The following is an 8,219-nucleotide window of genomic DNA, read 5'->3' as shown; positions in this document are numbered from 1 at the left end:
CAAAGAAGTTGAGTGACTTGCACAAGGTCATACTAATAAATAGCAAAGCTGGGATTTGAACCCAGACCAGGGTCATCAAAATTTGTAAACGGCTAATCAATATTTTTGGCTTTGTGGTCCATACAGTCTTGGTCACAGCTACTCAACCCTGCTCTTGAAGCATGGAAGCAGCCATAGGCCACACCTAAACAAATGAGCATGGCTACATTCTAGTAATGCTTTTTATGGGCACTGAAATGTGAATTCTATATAATTTTCACATCACAAAATATTATTCTTTTGATGTTTTTCACCCATTTAAGAATGTCAAGTACTTCTTTTTGAGACAGAGTATGGCTCTGTCACCCAAGCCAGAGTACAGTGGCACACTCTCTGCTCACTGCAACCTCCACCTCCCAGGTTCAAGTGATTCTCCTGCCTCAGCCTTCTGAGTAGCTGGGACTACAGGCACATGCCACCATACCCAGCTAATTTTTGTATTTTTAGTAGAGACGAGGTTTCACTGTGTTTGGTCAGGCTGGTCTCAAACACCTGACTTCAGGTGATCCACCCACCATGGCCCCCCAAAGTACTGGGATTACAGGCGTGAGCCACAACACCTGACCAAAAAAATGTCAAAAACTTCTTAGCTTGCCGACTGTGCAAAAACAGGGACAAGGCCATAGTTTTTGGACCTTTGACCTACACAGTCTTGTTCCAGAGTCCATACCCTTAAACACTGTGCTATATTATACTTTTGCTTTTTAGAAATAAAAGTTAAATTTCCTAATATTTTTAGCTATGTGACATTTAATATTCATATTTTAAATACCTGACAGGGCAAACAACCCTACTAGGCAAAACCTTTCTAAAGTTTTATTCAACCCTATAAATCTAATAAATCAAAGTTATAACCATTCATTCAATTTTCTTAATCCTCTTAAAGTCATAGGTCTAAAACTTTACTTTCCAAATTAAAAGCTAATCCATCAGATTCTCTAAAACATCAAACATTTTAACTTATGTCATTTATACATCTCTAGAAGGCGAGTTTACTGGGCTAAATTTAGAACTACAGTGCAGATACTTAAAAGTCAGATTTGAAACCAAGACTCAAGACATAGACATATTCCCAAGACAAGGCTGAGTCACAAATGAGTACTCTAAGCCCTTTTGTAGAGCTGAGCTCTGCCTGCTGTCATTGTTCCCAAAGGCCATTTCCTCCACTTGGTAATGATATCCAAGTCATGAGTTACAACTCTTTTTTTTTTTTTAGACAGAACCTCACCCTGTCTCCCAGGCAGGAGTGCAGTGGCAGGATCTCAGCTCACTGTAAACTCCACCTCCTGAGTTTAAGCAATTCTAGTGCCTCAGCCTCCCAAGTAGCTGGGATTACAGGCATGCACACCACACCTGGTTAATTTTTGTATTTTTTTTTTTTTTTGCAAGGAACGGGGTTTCACCATGTTGGCCAAGCTGGTCTTGAACTCTTGGTCTCAAGTGACCCACCTACCTCAGCCTCCCACAGTGCTGGGATTATAGGTGTAAAGCATTGTGCCCAGCCATGAGTTACAAGTTTACCTAGTTATTATCATCTCATTTAGTTACAGCTACTTTCTTTCACAACTTCATTGAAATAAATGAATTTTTTTATTTTCTAGGTATTCAAGTCTACATTCCTTTTGGTTGGACGATGGGTAATACTACGGTTTGAACAAGTCTCCCAAAAATGAATGTGTTAGAAACTTAACCCCTTTGCCCTCATGAGTGGATTAATGTCACTATGATGAGAGTGGGTTTGTTATAAAAGCAAGCTCTCTCTGGCTTACTTGCCCTTGCCCTCTCACCACATGATGCCCTCCACCATGTCATAATGTAGCAAGAAGGCCCTCATTAGATGCTGGCACCACACTCCTGAACCATGAACTAAATAAACTTCTATTCCTTATAAATTATCCAGCCTCCATAACTATAAACTAAATAAACCTCATTTTTCATAAATTACTCAGTCTGTGATGATACTCAGAGCAACAGAAAACAAAGTAAGACAGGTAGGAAATGGGGGATGACCCCATCTGATTTGATTCTTTCGTTTCTTAATGACGTCAGATGCAGAGTAATAGAAGGTTCCATGCTCTGGAAATTGCAAATTAAGTTACACTCTTTACACATATACATTTGGAAGAGCTTCTTGGTTATGATTATTTATCCCTCCTTGCAGCCCTAGTAGTCATCATTGGCAGAGACAACTTGGCAAAGGATCAAAGCGGTGTGTTTGATGAAATGCAGCAAATCCCCAAAGCCAGGACCTTCTAAATAGACCTGAAGAAATCTTAATTTGCTTTAAGAGTGTTCAAAGTAGTGATATCTAGATATACTCAGCTATACCCAGCACTAGGCACCTAGATTTGGGTAAAAAGTATCTTAACTCCACTCTGGCCACCCAGTAGAGAATGCTGCCAGATAGCAGCAAAGACTGTGGTACACACTGTCTTTACCCCTGTGTCTTAGTCTGTTCTGGCTGCCATAATAAAATACCTTAGACTGGGTGTCTTATAAACAACAAACATTTACTTCTCACAGTTCTGCAGGCTGAGAAGTCCCATCAAATCACCTGCAGATTCTCAGTTTCAGTGTCTGGTGAGGTTCTTGATTCTTTATAGATGGCACCTTCTTGCTGCATCCTCACATGGTGGAAGGTGTAGCCATCTCTCTGGGATCTAGTGACACTAATCCTATTCAGGAGGCAGAGCCTTCATAATCAAATCATCTCCTGAAAACCCCCTAACCACCTCCTAATATAGGCCTCACATTGGGGGTTAGGATTTCAACATAGGAACTATGGGGGAGACACAAATGTTCAGACCATAGCATCCTGCTTCTAGTAGAATCTTAGCACCTTTGAAATCCAGAGAAGTTTCAGAATATGTCACCCTTGCCAAATCCAGCTGGGAAATCTTTGATTCTCCCCACACAGAAGGAAGGAAGGAAAAAAGAAATCAAGATTTTTTGACTTGGAACTATTTCCCCAAATGAGTGGTTTTGCTCCATTTTCAGGATTTTTTTCACCAAATATCTATAGCATACACAGATAAAGCTGTGTGTGTGTGTGTGTGTGTGTGTGTGTGTGTGTGTGTAGAAAGATACTGCTCTGGGGAAAATGGAATAGACATACTTTTCTCTATTCCTCCCATTCAGTACAACTTAAAACCCTGAACATTATTTGTAAACCAAACATAAGGAGACTCTAAAAGGTGTAGAAAGGAAGGCAGACTGGCTAGGGACCACAGGACCCAAGGAACAACATGGTAATGAGTCCCATGGTTTTCTTTTTCCCTCACATATCTCATATTGAGTGTTAACGAGGCCAGCAACCCAGAAACATCAACATGTCCTGACAAAATAAGCTCCAATATAAGCCTGCACTCTCTAACCAAAGGACCAGAAGAGGGGCAGCCTACCAAGACAGAAACTTCTAGACAATAACCACTACATTCCAGCTAAACACCAGATTTAAAACTATGCTTCCACCCACACACCCAGCAAAGGCCAAGAGGGGTGTCTTGACTTCCTCCCTCATGAGGCTATAACAGACTTCCTCCCTCATGAGGCTGTAACAAGACACCCCAGTACCCACCCTGGGATGATGTCAGAGAAGGTCAACTAGAGAGCCATGACTTTCATCCCCACAAGCCAGTAATGTGACCGCTCAACCCCCTGTAGCATCAGTAGAGACCATGTGAGAAGCTGAAACCAGCACACTGCCCAGCCAGCAGTAATGAGACATCCCTACTACTTTGAATGTCATTGGAGGCCAAACAGGAAACCTGTATTTCTACCTCTAGGTGACAGTAATGAGGCAGCATCTTCCCTTTCCCTTCCAAAGTATTGCCCAAATCAAAAGCCAATTAAAACAAAAGACTTAAATAAGACCCAGAGTTTCATAATATAAAGCAAAAAGATTCAGATTTCAATCAAAAATCACTCATGGTACCAAGAACATCTCAAACTGAATGGAAAATGTCAACCAATAAATGCCAACACCAAAATGACAGTGATATTAAAATTATTTTGACAGTCACTATAAAATTGTTTCAATTAGTAATTACAAACACACTTGAAACAAATAAAATTACAAAGAGCCTCAGCAAAGAAATAGAAGCTATAAAGAAGAACCAAACAGAAACTTTAGAACTGAAAAAGACAATAACCAAAACATACAAGCTCAGTGGATGAGCTCAACAATAGAACAGATGGAACAGAGGGAAGAATCAGTGAACTGGAAGACAGCACAATAGAAATTACTCAATCTGAACAACACAGAAAAAACAAACTGAAAAAATGAAAAGAGCCTCAAGACCTGTGGAATTATAACAAAAAATTCTAACAGTTGAGTCATCAAATTTGTCGGAAGGAGAGAAGAAAGATGGCAGAGCTGAAGAAGTACTCAAGGAAATAATGGCTGAAAATATCTGTAATTTGGCAACAGACATAGCCTAAAGATTTAAAAAGCTGAGCAAATCCAAAACAGGATTAACTCAGAGAAATCCATACCAAGACGCATCACAATTTAACATCTGAAAACTAAAAACAAACAAAAAAAAAACCTTGAAAGCAGACAGAGAAAAATCATACCTATGGGTGAAAAATGATTCAAAAGAGAGCAGATTTCTCATCACAAACCACAGAGTCTGAAAAGAAGTGGCACAATGTTGTTTTAAGTTTTCAAAGAAAAGAGCTATCAACTCAGAATCCTGTATTAGGGGTAGCATTAGTTTTCCATTGCTGCTATAAAAGTTTTCCACAAACTAAGCAGCTTAAAACAACATAAATTTGTTATCTTACAATTCTGGAGGGTCAGAAATCTGAAAAGGGTCTCCATATTCTAAAACTAGAGGTGTCAGCAGAGCTATGTTCCTTCTGGAGATGATGGGGAGAAATTTGTTTTCTTTCTTTTTTTATTTTTTTTTGAAACAGAGTCTCACTCTGTTGCCAGGTGCCAGGCTGGAGTGCAGTGGCGCAATCTCGGCTCACTGCAACCTCCGCCTCCCGGGTTCAAGCAATTCTCCTGCCTCAGCCTCCTGAGTAGCTGGGATTACAGGCAGGCGCCACCACGCCCAGCTAATTTTTGTATTTTTAGCAGAGACGGGGTTTCGCCATGTTGGCTAGGATGGTCTTGATCTCTTGACCTTGTGATCCTCCCGCTTCGGCTCTCAAAGTGCTGGGATTACAGGCATGAGCCACCGCGCCCAGCTGAGAAATCTGTTTTCTTGTCTTTTCCAGCTTCTAGAGGCCACTGGATTCTTTGGTTAATGGCACCTACCTCTGTCTTCAGCCAGCAATGTCTGATCAAGCCCCTCTAACTCTGTCACACCTCTGCTTCTCTCCCTCTCCCACATATAAGGACCTCAGTGATCACATTGGCCCACCTGGATAATCCAGAATCACCTCTCCGTTCTCTCTCCATATCCTGGAGGATATCTCCAGGGCCTCTACCACATTCAATGATTCTAAAAAGTTATTACACCAAGAGAATGGTGTAATAACTTTTTTAAGCCACTTAGTTTGGGAAAATTTTTTATAGGAGCAATGAGAAGACAAGCCCCTGATTTGGGGAGAGTATTTGCAAAACTCCTATGTGATAAATGACTGTTATCCAAAATATAAAAATAACTCTTAAAACTCAACAATAAGAAAATAAAGTGGGCCAATTAATAACTTCCATCTTCCACCATTAGTTCTCTTTGCCATGTAGCCTAACATATTCACAGGTTCTGGACAGTAGGATGGGGACATCTTTGGGAATGCACCACATCCACTGAAAATATCCTTCAGGAATGGAGGTAAAATCAAGACATTCTCAACGAAGGAAAATGAAAATAATTCATCCCCATCAGACCTACCCTGAGTGAATAGCTAAAGGGAGTTCTTAAAGCAGAAAGGAAACAATAAAAGAAGAAACTCTGGAACATCATGAAAGAAGGAAAAAATGCAGTAAGCAAAAATATGGGTCAATACAGTAGGCTCAAGTTTCCTAAAACATGTTCAATGATTGAAGAAACATCATATCATTGTTTGTTTTTTGGAATAAGCATTAGCTCCATAAATGAAACTTGAGTTGTCCAACCAGTTACTTATACTCACCATCTATGAGTTTCAGCAACTTCACCTTGACACTCACCACATTTTCCCATCTACAACCTGAAGGGATACGGCACAACGGATTTCTAAAAGTCCCTATTTCTTAAAATCTGTGACTGTCATGTAGTGTCAACTGCCTTCTATAAAAGCCAGTCCCATTGTCCATTTTAATTCAATAATTCAGCAAGTGTGTATTAAGCACCTATTGAGCACAAGTCCCCATTCTAATTCCCTAATTCTTTACTACTTATAATTCATTATTATTTAGGCATTTACTTTGATATTTGCATTATCTTTAAATCCCCTCTCAGGGCTTAACTTTACCAGTCCCACCACCACCACATACACATGCTTCTTGTCTAAAGAAGCATTTTCAAGCAGGCTGCTCCCCATCAGCTGCCCAAGCTGGCTTCCTGTGAGACCTCTACCACAGTCACTGGTCCTAAAATGTAGCATTTTAAGAAAAGGAGAAGACAAGACACTAATTTCAAGAAAACATTTGCAAAACTCATGTATGATAAAGGACTGTTATCCAAAATTTTAAAAGAACTCCTAAAATTCAATAATAAGAAAACCAACAACTCAATTTGAAAATGGGCAAGACAGCTGAATAAGCAAAAGAAGATATACAGATGGCAAATAAGTGTATGAAAAGATGCTTATGTCATTAAGAATTGCAAGTTAAAATAACAATGAGAGACCACTACATAGCATTGGAATGGCCAAAATACAAAACTCTGGCAACACCAAATGCTGGCAAGGGTGTGGAGCAAGAGGAACCCTTTTTTGTTGCTGGTGGGAATGCAAAATGGTACAGCCACTCTGGGAAGACAGTTTGGCAGATTCTTACAAAACTAACCATATTCTTATCATATGGTCCAGCAATCGAACTCGTTGGTATTTAACCAAATGAATTGAAAACTTATGTCCACACAAGACTTTGCACAGTATTATTCATAAACACCAAAACCTGAAGAAGAAAACCAAGATGTCCTCTAGCAGATGAACAGATAAACTGTGATTCACCCATACAATGGAATATTATTCAGCAATAAAAAGAAATGAGCTATCAAGTCATTAAAAGGCAAGGAGGAACCTTAAATCCATATTACTAAGTGAAAGAAGCCAATCTGAAAAGGCTTTGTACTATATGATTCCAACTGTATGACATTCTGGAAAAGGCAAAGCTATGGAGACAGCAAAAAGATCAGTAGTTGCCAAGGGGTGGAGGTCAGGGAGGAGGGATGAGTAGGTGGAAGATAGAGGATTTTTAGGGCAGTGAAACCACCCTGTAATGGTGAAAACATATCATTATACATTTGTCAAAACCCATAGAACTTACAACACAATGAGTGAAGCCTAATGAAAATTATGGACTGTGGGTGACCATGATGGTTCAATGTAGATTCATCAATTGTAACAAATGTATCTCTCTGGTAATGGATATTGAGAGTGAGGAAGTCTGGGTCTGGGGACAGGGGTGTGGGGGAGCTCTCTGCTTTCTGCTCAGTTTTTCTGTGAACCTCAAACATCTCTAAAAAATAAAGTCTATTTTAAAAAAAAAAGTGTTACTGGGCTTCTTCAGACAAAAGTAGAGTATGTTTCCTAAGGCCTTTTGATGCAGAATTTAGCCAGCTCAGTGCCCTTCCTCGCACCATTTCTCTAACACAGAGGAGATAACACACACCGTTGGTTACACACAGCCTGTATTCTACAGACCTTGGCTGATGGCAGAGTGAGCAAGATATATTATGTGTCTCAGGGTAGCACCTGTTAGCATCTGCTAAAAATTCCCTGCTAAAATTAAAGATTAATGGTATCAAGTAGATAGTATGTCATGATATAGTCATACAAAATAAATCATAATTCCAGGCATGAGTCCCAGGAGCAGGGTCTCCTTCCTCCTCACATCCTTATTCTTGGGTGTAGGTTCCCCCTTCTACACAATATTGTAGAAGAAATGACAATAACTGAAGTTATATCAGTAACTCACATTTTTAGGGAGTACTCCAGTTCCAGGAACTGTGCTAAACACATTCTCAAGAGTTCCTAGTAACTTTAAGAATGTGGGAGGCTGGGTGCAGTGGCTCATGCCTGTA

Source organism: Callithrix jacchus, chromosome 9, assembly GCF_049354715.1.
Source record: "Callithrix jacchus isolate 240 chromosome 9, calJac240_pri, whole genome shotgun sequence".
Lineage (NCBI taxonomy): Eukaryota > Metazoa > Chordata > Mammalia > Primates > Cebidae > Callithrix > Callithrix jacchus.
This window is presented reverse-complemented; position numbering follows the sequence as displayed.